This window comes from Sus scrofa, chromosome 11, assembly GCF_054392235.1.
Source record: "Sus scrofa isolate SSC_HxYL_T2T_F1_AM1 chromosome 11, Sscrofa_HxYL_maternal_Yorkshire_Landrace_v2.0, whole genome shotgun sequence".
Classification (NCBI taxonomy): Eukaryota; Metazoa; Chordata; class Mammalia; order Artiodactyla; family Suidae; genus Sus; species Sus scrofa.
In genome coordinates, this window is record NC_139393.1 from 15,277,684 (window position 1) to 15,289,477 (window position 11,794).

At 35.9% G+C, this 11,794-nt stretch overlaps 1 protein-coding gene across 40 annotated transcripts in view; it reads left to right on the plus strand.

Moving 5' to 3' along the window:
- COG6 (component of oligomeric golgi complex 6) overlaps window positions 1-11,794 on the plus strand; it is a 161,430-nt gene that overhangs the window by 54,710 nt on the left and 94,926 nt on the right. The gene's annotated exons all lie outside the window — the stretch shown is intronic.

Here is an 11,794-nt window from a genome sequence, read left to right on the forward strand (position 1 = left end):
AGAGTAAATGATTTTAAATTTTTTTACTTTTATATTCTCTTATCCTAAAAGATCCACAGCTGTTCTCAAAAACCAGAATTCTAAAGACCCGTGAGATTGTAAAACAAATTCCATTATGCCATGATTCAAATTGTTTGTATGTGTTTCTTAAATTATTTTATTTTTTTAACCAAACACCTGCAGTTCTTTTACATTTAACCACGTTTCATTACTTAGTATTTGAACATTGAGTTGTTTAGAGCATCAGTAAATGTAAAACATACCTTTCATATTATTTTCATAGTACAGTCCTGCTCTCTGACATCTGCAGATTTCACCTTTGTGTAACCACCCAACTGCAGGTTGAGAATATTTGCTAAAAAAAAAAAAAAAAAAAAAAATTCTGGAAAGTTTAAAAAAGCGGAACTTGAATTTGTTGCACATTAGCAACTGTTTACGTAGCATTTACATTGTATCAGGTATTATAAGTAATCTAAGATGGTTTAAAGTATATGGGAGGTGGGGTGTGTGGGCTATATGCAAATACTATGCCAGTTTATATAAGGGATTTGAGCATCCTCGGAGTTTGATACCTGAGAAAGTCCTATAAGCCAGCTACCTCAGATGCCAGGGTCTGACTGAGGGGAAATTTTAATGTATTTTAAAAGATGACATGTAGTCAGATGCCAGGGTCTGACTGGGGAAATTTTAACGTATTTTAAAGGATGGCATGTAGTCAGATGCCCTAAAGGGGGAAAATGGACAGATTTGGCTACATAACACTTGAAACATTTACAGAAAAAGATGATATAAACTAAGTTAAAATAAAAGCAATAATGTGGAAAAAATTTTTGTAAATTATGTAACAGACCAGTTATCCTCAATGTAGAATGAGATCCCGCAAATCAGTAGAAGATAATGCACTCTTAATTTGAACAGCTAACAGAAGAAATGCAAATGATAAATAAATACATGAGAAGATAATAATCAAAATATGCAAATTAAAACAGCAGTGAGAAATTTCTGCCTATCATATTACTGAAAATAAAAAGTTTATTGTTATATAGTAATTGAAATGGTCTGGGAAAATGGCCATTTTTATACTCTCTTGGTGAAAGTATAAATTAGTATAATCCTTTTAAAGGACAGTTTGGCAACATTTGTCAAAATTTAAAAGTATATGTCTTGCAGTTCCCATTGTGGCTCCGTGGTAACAAACCTGACTAGAATCCATGAGGATGCGGGTTCAATCCTTGGCCCCTGCTCTGGGTTAAGGATCTGGTGTTGCTTTGAGGCATTGTGGTTCTGGTGTTTTCTGTGGCTGTGGTGTAGGCCGGCAGCTGCTGCTCTGATTCAGCCCCTAGCCTGGGAACCTCCATATGCCACAGATGTGGCCCTACAAAGATAAAAAAAAAAAATGTGTATGTCCTTAGTTTGTGTGCATTTGTATATATAAACTGAATCACTTTACTGTGTAGCAGAAATTAACATTGCAAATCAGCTATACTTCAGTTAAAAATTTTTTAAAAAAGGATATTCTTTAGGCTCAAAGATAACTCTTAATAGATTTTTTTTTCCTTTCTTAATCTTAGTAAGAGTTTATAAAGTTTCTGAATTAGCGTCGGTAATAAGCACCTTATTTGGATCAATCTGAATTCTTTATCTTTGAGGACATCTCAAATTTTCTAGAGTTTAAGCAACATTTTAAGTCAAATGTTTGTGTCCTGTTACTGAAATATTTTAGGTTTCCTCCTACTTTTTACTGTCCACTTGCTTAACAGTAGTAATTTAGTTTTTATTATTAGCAAAGTCAAATAAACATAGGTTTTGGTACATTACTTTAAATCTAGTCTTATATTAGTATATTGGTTTTACAGTAGGGACTAGCATTTATGTTATAAATTCATATTCGAATGTAATTTAAAACTGAGATTTACATATGGTTTATGTAAATAATAATAGCGCAATTATGAATTAGAAATCGATCAGTACTGATTTACTTCTTGCAGAAAATTTCTAAAATGTTTATTGAAAAGTATTCTAAAATTAAATGTAATCTATGAATGCATTTTCAGGTTTTTTAAGAAATAGTATCAATTTGGCTACTTATTTTAAAAATCAGGTTGCATTGAAGATTTAAGGCATTTTTTTTACACATTGAAGATTCAGCATTAAAGCAGATTTTCTGACTGCCTTTTTTTTTTTTTTCCTTTTTTTGATTAATAACATGTCCTTACTCTCAAAAATAATTTCTGTGCTTATTTCTGCTACTGTATAGGCATGGTATATATTTGGTCTTTGCTTTTTAGGGTCGTACCTGTGGCACATGGAAGTTCCCAGGCTAGGGTTGAATTGGAGCTATGGCTGCCGGCCTACACCACAGGCACAGCAACGTGGGATCTGAGCCACATCTGTGATCTACACCACAGCTCATGGCAACACCAGATCCTTAACCCACTGAGCAAGGCCAGGAATTGAACCCGCAACCTCATGAATACTAGTTGGGCTCATTACCGCTCAGCCACAATGGGAACTTCCTGTATTTGATTTTATATATAAAACATTTGAAGTAATAGATAACTTTCATTCAATTAGATTTTTAACCTTTTCAAAATGGTAATTCATTTTTAACCAAAAATAATTTCATTTCTTTTTTCTCAGTTTCTTTCTATTCATATTGTATTTAAAATGTCAATTATTGCTTTGAAATACAAAACTTTCTTTTTTATCCCTGTCTCATTTTGCTTTGTTAATGTTCTATTCTCCTGAACTTTGCTTGTCTCTATGGTTACAGTACCTTTGGGACACCTATCACTCTTGTCTCCCTTTTTCTTAAGTTTGAATGCCTTTCAAAGGAGATTTTGATTGAGCACTTCAGCCTTAGAATAAACTATTGAATAAATATAACTAGCCAGGAAGCAGGGTTGTACAGAAAATGAACAAAAGAATAGAAAAAGAAAATAGTTTTAAAGAGTTCTTCCTCCCTTGTGATGAATTAGAAGGATGTTCTTTTTTCAGTGCCAAATTCCAGTGTTTTAATTGTGTAAAAAAGGAGTTTGGACTACAGAAACCACAATTATGCGTATTTATAAAATATTCTCAGTGTCTTTTCTTATTGAATCAGGATTGTTTCTCTGAGTAATTTAAGAAATAGAAATTACAGATGCTTCTTAAAGTGAGCATGTAGCAAGTGGCTCTGATTTGAGAATTCTTTTATTCAGGAATCTCCCTCTATTATATATGCTAGAAACAAAGCAGGTATCTTTAAAAAGAACTGCTTTTTTTTTTTTTTTTTTTTTTAAAGAGGTAAATGGAATGATTTTCTTTTACTGACGCTTTTTAAGCGACCCGTCTTTAACTCTCAGGAATACCCGTGTTAAAAATAGAGCAGGTTTGGGAGTAGGGACAGGGTGAAACTGCCAGAGAAATAATGGCTACTAGAAATCTGTGAGCTAAAAAATAACTGGAGCTCACGCAGTGCTTTGGAGAGTCCACACCTTGAAATTCAAGTAAGGTTAATCAGTCCTACAGTAAAGGCTACTTTAGACTCAAACTAGTAAAGCTTAAAAACTAACCTCTGAAAAATCATGTGGATCTTTATTAAATTAACTCCCTTCCAGAACAAAACTTAGCACTCCCGAGTATGACAACAAATACAATCAACATTATAGTGTTGATAATGCCGAGCCTGCAGTAAAAAATGCATAGGTGAAGTAGTCAGAAAAATGTGAACCAAGCTAGAAAAATCTGTCAATAGAACAGACTTACAAATGACAGAGTTTACAGAACTAGAAGATAAGGTCTTTAAAACAGCTATTTAAAATGTGTTCAAGGACTTAAAATTTTAATGAGAGGAAAAATTAGGAATTCTACAAAATGAAAACTATAGGTCTGAAAAATACAATATTTAAAATGAAAAACTTAGAGTTCCCATTGTGGCTCAGCAGCTTAAGAATCTGGCTAGTATCCATGAGGGCAGGTTCGATCCCTGGCCTCATTCAGTGCGTTAAGGATCCGGTGTTGCCATGAGCTGAGGTGCAGGTTGAAGATGCACCTTGGATCTGGCATTGCTGTGGCTCTGGTGTAGGCCTGCAGCTGCAGCTCTGATTAGACCACTATCTCAGGACATTCCATGTGCCGCAGGTGCAGCCCTAAAAAGGAAAAAATAATAAAATGAAAAACTCACTGGATGAACTTAACTGCCAGCTGGATATTCTAGAGGGCAAGATCAGTCAACTTGACCAGAGGACAATAGAAGCCATCCAGACTGAAGCACAGATAGGAAAAAATTAAAAGTTAGAAAAAAGGTGAAGGAGTTCCCGTCGTGACACAGTGGTTAACGAATCCGACTAAGAAACATGAGGTTGCAGGTTTGGTCCCTGCTCTTGCTCAGTGGGTTAACAATCCAGCGTTGCCGTGAGCTGTGGTATAGGTTGCAGGCGCGGCTTGGATCCCGCGTTGCTGTGGCTCTGGCATAGGCTGGCAGCTACAGCTCCGATTCGACCCCTAGCCTGTGAACCTCCATCTGCCACAGGAGCAGCCCAATAAATAGCAAAAAGACAAAAAAAAAAAAAAAAAAAAAAGGTGAAGAAAGCCTCAGTGAATGTTGAGGTCATATTAGCATTATAATCATAAGTATAGGTGGAGTGTCTTAGATTGAGACATAAAATATTTGAAGATGTAAAAGTTTTTTTCACATGTGACAGAAAACATGAACTCACACCCAAGAAGCTAAAATAAATACAGTAAGGCACACCATAATCAAATTATTGAAAACCAGTGATGAAGAGGAAAAATCTTAAAAAGCAACTAGAGGAAAAAAAGATGAGACATATTATTTGAAGGAAGCAGTGATAAGTATACTGCTGACTTCTTGTTAGAAGCAGTTCAAACCAGAAAACAATAGAACAGCATCTTTAAAAAGCTGAATGATAAAACAGTTTCAGCTCTGATTGTGTATTCATCAAAAGCATCTTTCAAAATGAAAGCAAAGTAAATACATTTTGAGACAAGATAAAAGTAGAGAGGGTTTATCACCAGTGTACTGCACCCTGAGAAACGATAAAGGACTTCTTCAGGCTGAAGGAAAATGATAACAGAAGAAAACTCACATCTATACAGAGGAATGACAAGCTCAGGAAATACAAAAGAGAAATTTAAGAGATAGTTGACCATTTGAAAAAAATATATACAGTCATTAATGGAATTCTTTTTATTTATTTTTTACATTCTTTTATTACTCAAATGAATTTATCACATCTGTGGTTGTATAATGATCATAACAATCCAATTTCACAGGATTTCCATCCTACAACCCAAGCACATCCCCCCACCCCCAAACTGTCTCCTCCAGAGACCAGAAGTTGTTCAATGTCTGTGAGTCAGCATCTGTTCTGCAAAGATGTTCAGTCTGTCCTTTTTTCATATTCCACATGTCAGTGAAAGCATTGGATGTTGGTGTCTCATTGTATGGCTGACTTCACTTAGCATGATAATGTCTAGGTCCATCCATGTGACTAAAAATGCTGGTAGTTCATTCCTTTTAATGGCTGAGTAATATTCCATTGCATATATGTACTACATCTTCTTGATCCATTCCTCTGTCAATGGACATTTAGGTTGTTTCCATGTCTTGGCTATTACAAATAGTGCTGCAGTGAACATCGGAGTACATGCGTCTTTGCAAGTCATAGTTTTCTCTGGATAGTTGCCCAGGAGTGGGATTGCTGGATCAAATGGTAGTTCTATTTTGAGTTTTCTGAGGTATCTCTGTACTGCTTTCCACAGTGGTTGCACCAATTTACAATCCCACCAACAGTGTACTAGGGTTCTTTTTTCTCCACACCCTCTCCAGCACTTAGTGTTTGTAGACTTTTTGAGGATGGCCATTCTGGCTGGTGTAAGGTGGTACCTCAGAGTGGTTTTGATTTGCATTTCTCTAATAATGAGTGATGTTGAACATCTTTTCATGTGTTTCTTGGCCATCTGTATGTCTTCTTTGGAGAACTGTCTGTTTAGATATTCTGCCCATTTTTTGATGGGGTTATTTGTTTTTTTTTTTTTTGGCATGGAGCTGCAGAAGGTGTTTGTACATTTTGGAGCTTAATCCCTTGTCCGTTGATTCACTTGCAAAGATTTTCTCCCATTCTGTGGGTTGTCTTTTCGTTGTGTTTAGGGTTTCCTTTGCTGTGCAGAAACTTTGAAGTTTGATTAGGTCCCATTTGTTTATTTTTGTTTTAATCGTTAATACTCCAAGAGGTGGATCTGAGAAGATGTTGCTGTTGTTTATGTCAGAGCGTGTTTGGACTATGTTTTCCTCTAAGAGTTTTATAGTGTCTGGTCTTATATCTAGGTCTTTAATCCATTTGGAGTTTATTTTTGTGTGTGGTGTTAGGGAGTGTTCTAATTTCATTCTTTTCCATGAGGCTGTCCAATTTCCCCAGCACCACTTATTGAACAAGCTGTCCTTTCTCCATTGTCTAGTCTTGCCTCCTTTGTCATAGATGAGTTGGCTGTAGGTGTGTGGGTTTAATTCTGGGCTTTCTATCCTATTCCACTGATCCATATTTCTGTCTTTGTTCCAGGACCATGCAGTTTTGATGATTGTTGCTTTGTAGTGTAGTCTCAAGTCAGGGAGCCTGATTCCTCCAGCTCCGTTTTTCTTTCTCAGGTTGTCATTGGCTACTCTGGGTCTTTTGTGCTTCCACACAAACTTGAAAATATTTTGTTCAAGTTCTATGAAAAATGTCCTTGGTAATTTGATAGGGATTGCATTGAATCTGTAAATTGCCTTGGGTAATATAGTCATTTTGGTAATAGTAACTCTTCCAATCCATGAGCACGGTATATTTTTCCATCTATTTGAGTCATCTTTGATGTCTTTCATCAGTGTCTTATAGTTTTCAGAGTACAGGTCTTTTGTCTCTTTAGGTAGGTTTACTCCTAGGTATTTTATTCTTTTGGATGTGATGGTAAGCGGGATTGCTTCTCTAATTTCTTTTTCTGCTCTTTCATTGTTAGTGTATAGAAATGCCATTGATGTCTGTGTATTAATTTTGTATCCTGTGACTCTGCCAAATTTGTGGGTGAGCGCTAACAGTTTTCTGGTAGAGTGTTTAGAGTTCTCTAGGTACAGTATCATGTCATCTACAAATAGTGATAGTTTTACTTCTTCCTTTCCAATTTGCATTCCTTTTATTTCTTTTACTTCTCTGATTGCCATGGCTAGGACTTGTAAAACTATGTTGAAGAGTAGTGGTGTCTTGTTCCTGATCTCATCGGGAATTCTTTCAGCTTTTCACCATTGAGAATGATGTTTGCTGTGGGTTTGTCATATATGGCCTTTATTATGATGAGGTAGGTTCCCTCTGTGCCCACTTTCTGAAGGGTTTTTATCAGAAATGGGTGTTGGATTTTGTCACCGGCTTTTTCTGTGTCTATGGAGAGGATCATAGGGTTTTTATTCTTCAGTTTGCTAATGTGGTGTATCACACAGATGGATTTGCAGATATTGAGGAACCCTTGCATCCCTGGGATAAATCTCACTTGATCATGATGTACAATCCTTTTAATGTATTGTTGGATGCAGTTTGCTAGTATTTTGTTGAGGATTTTTGCATCAATGTTCATCAGTGAAATTGGCCTGTGGTTTTCTTTTTTTGTGGTATCTTTGTCTGGCTTTGGTATCAGGGTGATGGTGGCCTCATCGAATGAGTTTTGGAGTGTCCCTTCCTCTGCAATTTTTTGAAAAAGTTTCAGAAGGAGAGGTGTTAGCTCTTCTCTAAATGTTTGATAGAATTCTCCTGTGAAGCCATCTGGTCCTGGACTTTTGTTTGTTGGAAGTTTTTTACTCACAGTTTCAATTTCAGTTCTTGTGATTGGTCCATTCGTCTTTTCTATTTCATCTTGGTTTCGTCTTGGAAGATTGTACTTTTAAGAATTTGTCCATTTCTTCTCAGTTTTCAATTTTATTGGCGTATAGTTGCATATAGTAGTCTCTTATGATCCTTTGTATTTCTGTGATGTCCATTGTTACTTCTCCTTTTTCATTTCTAATTTTATTGATTTGAGTCCTCTCTCTTTTTTGCTTGATAAGTCTGGCTAGAGGTTTATCAATTTTGTTGATCTTTTCAAAGAATCAGCTTTTCGTTTCATTGATCTTTTCTATGGTTTTCTTTGTTTCTATTTCATTGATTTCTGCTCTGAACTTTATGATTTCTTTCCTTCTGCTAACTTTAGGTCTTGTCTGTTCTTCTCTCTTGAGCTGCTTTAGATGGAAAGTTAGCTTGTTTATTTGAGCTTTTTCTTGTTTCCCAAGGTGGGCTTGTATTGCTATAAACTTTCCTCTTAGAACGGCTTGTGCTGCATCCCATATGTTTTGGAGTGTCGTATCTTTGTTGTCATTTGCTGCTAGGTATTTTTTAATTTCCTCTTTGATTTCTTCGGTGATCCACTGGTTGTATAGTAGCATGTTGTTTAGTCTCCACGTGTTTGTGTTTTTGCAGTTTTTTCTTATTGTTGATTTCCAGTCATATAGCGTTGTGTTCGGATGTGGAATTCTTAACACAGATAAATAAAGTTTGTTTTAAGGTAGATTATAAACCTTATCACAAGTACTAAAACGTTTTCTCTAACATGCCAATAGATAAGATAAAATAGAATGTTAAACAGTTAGAAGAAAGCAGGGAAGGATAAAAAAGAACAGATGGGAGAAATATTAAATAAGTAACAGGATGATGGACTTAAATTCAGCTTTATAAGTAGCAATATTAAGAGGCAGAAGGATTGGATGATAAAGCATAGCTCAACTATCGACTATGAGAAATCCACTTTAAATATAAGGACACAGATAGTTTAAAAAGATGGTGAAAAATATACCATGTGGGAGTTCCCGCTGTGGCTCAGTGGTTAACGAATCCAACTAGGAGCCATGAGGTTGCAGGTTCGATCCCTGGCCTTGCTCAGTGGGTTCAGAATCTGGCATTGCTGCAAGCTGTGGTGTAGGTTGCAGAGGCAGCTGGAATTCTGTGTTGCTGTGGCTCTTGCGTAGGCAGGCAGCTACAGCTTCCATTAGACCCCTAGCCTGGGAACCTCCATATGCTGCAGAAGCGCCCCCTAGAAAAGGCAAAAAGACAGCAACAACAACAACAGCAAATACCATGTGAATAAAAATTGTTTTAAAGCTGAAGTAATTATATCCTGAAATTAATATTGTAAAAATTAGACTAATGGGCAGACGAGGATCTTTCAGAGTAATACAATAATTCATGAAGTTAGAATAGTAAATATATTTATCTAAAAGTAGAGCTTCAAAAATGTGAAGTAAAAGTTTTTAGACTTGAGGAAGGATAAATTGACATTTATTTTGATGTTTCAACCCTTCTCTCTTGATAATTGATAGAAAAAGTAGACAGAAAACTAGTTCAGTGTAAAAGAACTGAGCAATTGCACCAATCAGCTCAACCCATTAGGAAGAGACTAACCACATACAGCTATAAGAAACAACATTCTTTTTAAGTGGAGATAAAACATTCACCAACCTAACATAAATGGACAAAACAGACATAGAAAAGCCACTAGCGAATATTCCCGCCTATAAACGTGGTTATGCCTGTTTATTCAGATCTTCTTTTAGAACTTTCTGTAAAGATTAATAGTTTCTTCACAGAACTTTCCATTTATATTATTGGGTTTATTCCTAGAAAACAATTCTGTGGCTCTTATGATAAGGTCTTTTATTTTCTATTACCTATTCTAATTAGATATTGCTGATATACAGGGAAAGTACTAATTTTATATGTTCATTTTGAATTTGTTCAGGTTAACTGAATTCTTAATTCTGTTAGTTTATCAGTTGTTTGCCTTGATGTTTTTGTTTTTGGTGCAAACATCTAAAAATAGTAAGTTTTATTAACTCTTTTCAGTACTTGTGACTAAACTCATTAAATTGGCTGGGCATGCTCCAGAGTAAATAGTAGATGTGGTAATGAGCGCATATCTTACTTTGAACTTTTTAATAAGAATGTTTCTGATGTGTCATCATCAAGTGTGACATTTGCTCCAGCACGGTCACATGGTCTTCATCTCCACGTAATGTAGTTAATCTGTAAATTCAGCCTAACTCCAATCAAAATTGCCATGGAACCATTTTATTAAATATATAGAAAGAAAACTGTGACCCTGGTCACTTTTGACCATCTCCACAGTGGCCACTCAGGTTCAAGATAGAATTTCACAGACGCCTAAGCCATTCTCTGTTTTTGGCCTTGCCCTGTCCACCACTTCTGCACCAACCTCTGCTGTCTAATGTTAGCTTCTCAGCTGGAGTGATCCTTGAATGGATTGCTTCACTTAATCTTCGCAATAAGTCAGTACGTTAGGATTTCCATTTGACGGAAGAGACCGTTTTTTAGAAAAGTTAAATAATTGAAACAAGATCAAACAATTAGCAAGAAGCAGAGCCGAGGTTCAAATCCAGTATTTCTGATTCCAGAAGCTCTTTAATATTTTTAGAGGAGGTTCAGAGTGTTAGGCATATGTAGTAGATAAGGCTTAGGTGAGATGGCCTTTGTCTCATCTAAAACATGCGTTAATTTTACTATGAATGACAGAAAGCTATGACGTCTTTGGTATTATGATAAAAAGAAATTAAAATATGCACTTTTCAACCAATTTATTTTTTTCCTTAGTTTTTTTGGGTTTAAACTGTTAACACCTCTTCTCCTATGGCCTGTTTGATTGCACTCTTAACTAATAAAGCTTAATTTTAGTGATCACAGGACCTGAATGTTGAAATGTTATTTTTAGAAGTGCTGGGTTTATGATAATGATGAAAGTTGTATAATGTTGTTATGGTAACCAAAATTCTAAAGTACTGATTAATGACAAGCTCACTGATGCTGGAAGTAAGCAGTTCATTTATTATCAAGCTCAGTACTTTAAATAATTGTTTAAAATATATGTAATTCAATGAACATATTTTAAAATGACAGTGATATCTCCATTTAGTTATACAGTAATTTTGAAATTTATAATACTAGATTTTTGTGGCATTATGACATTTATAACTGGATAAATTAAGTTTTATAATGTATGACATTCCCATGCATAAATAACTAAAATAGGTTGCCAGTCTGTAAAATTACATAACAAACTCATCTTTTCTTCCTTTGTTTCTTCTTCTTCACCACAGCACATAAGTTACATGATTATTGTCTCTTTTTTTTTTTTGGTCTTTTTTGTCTTTCTGGGGCCACACCCACAGCACATGGAGGTTCCCAGGCTAGGGGTCCAATCAGAGCTGTAGCTGCTGGCCTATGCCACAGCCACAGCAACATGGGATCCAAGCTAAGTCTGCGACCTACACCACAGCTCAAGGCAACACCGGATCCGTAACCCACTGAGTGAGGCCAGGGACCGAACCCACAACCTCATGGTTCCTAGTCGGATTTGTTTCTGCTGCGCCACGACGGGAACTCAGATTATTATCTTTGATATGTGGTATACTGGTATAGCAAACTATATCCAAAACTCTGTACTTTCCAAAAGTAAGAAAGACTGTCCTAAACATGGAAACCAGGCATATCGAGTCTGAGAGAACAGCATGTCCTGTTAGTGCCATACTGAGACATTGTTACCGGGCTCATCAAATAGTATTTAATTATTTAGGGGGAATGCACCACTGTTTGATTCTCTGTTTACTGTTGCTTACTGTTTCAGTAGTTTTTCATTTCCTGTGTTTTTTCCTGCTTCATGGTATGTTAACCCATTTTGTACATAACCTAATTTTAACCTTCCTTTTTAAATGCCTGTAAGT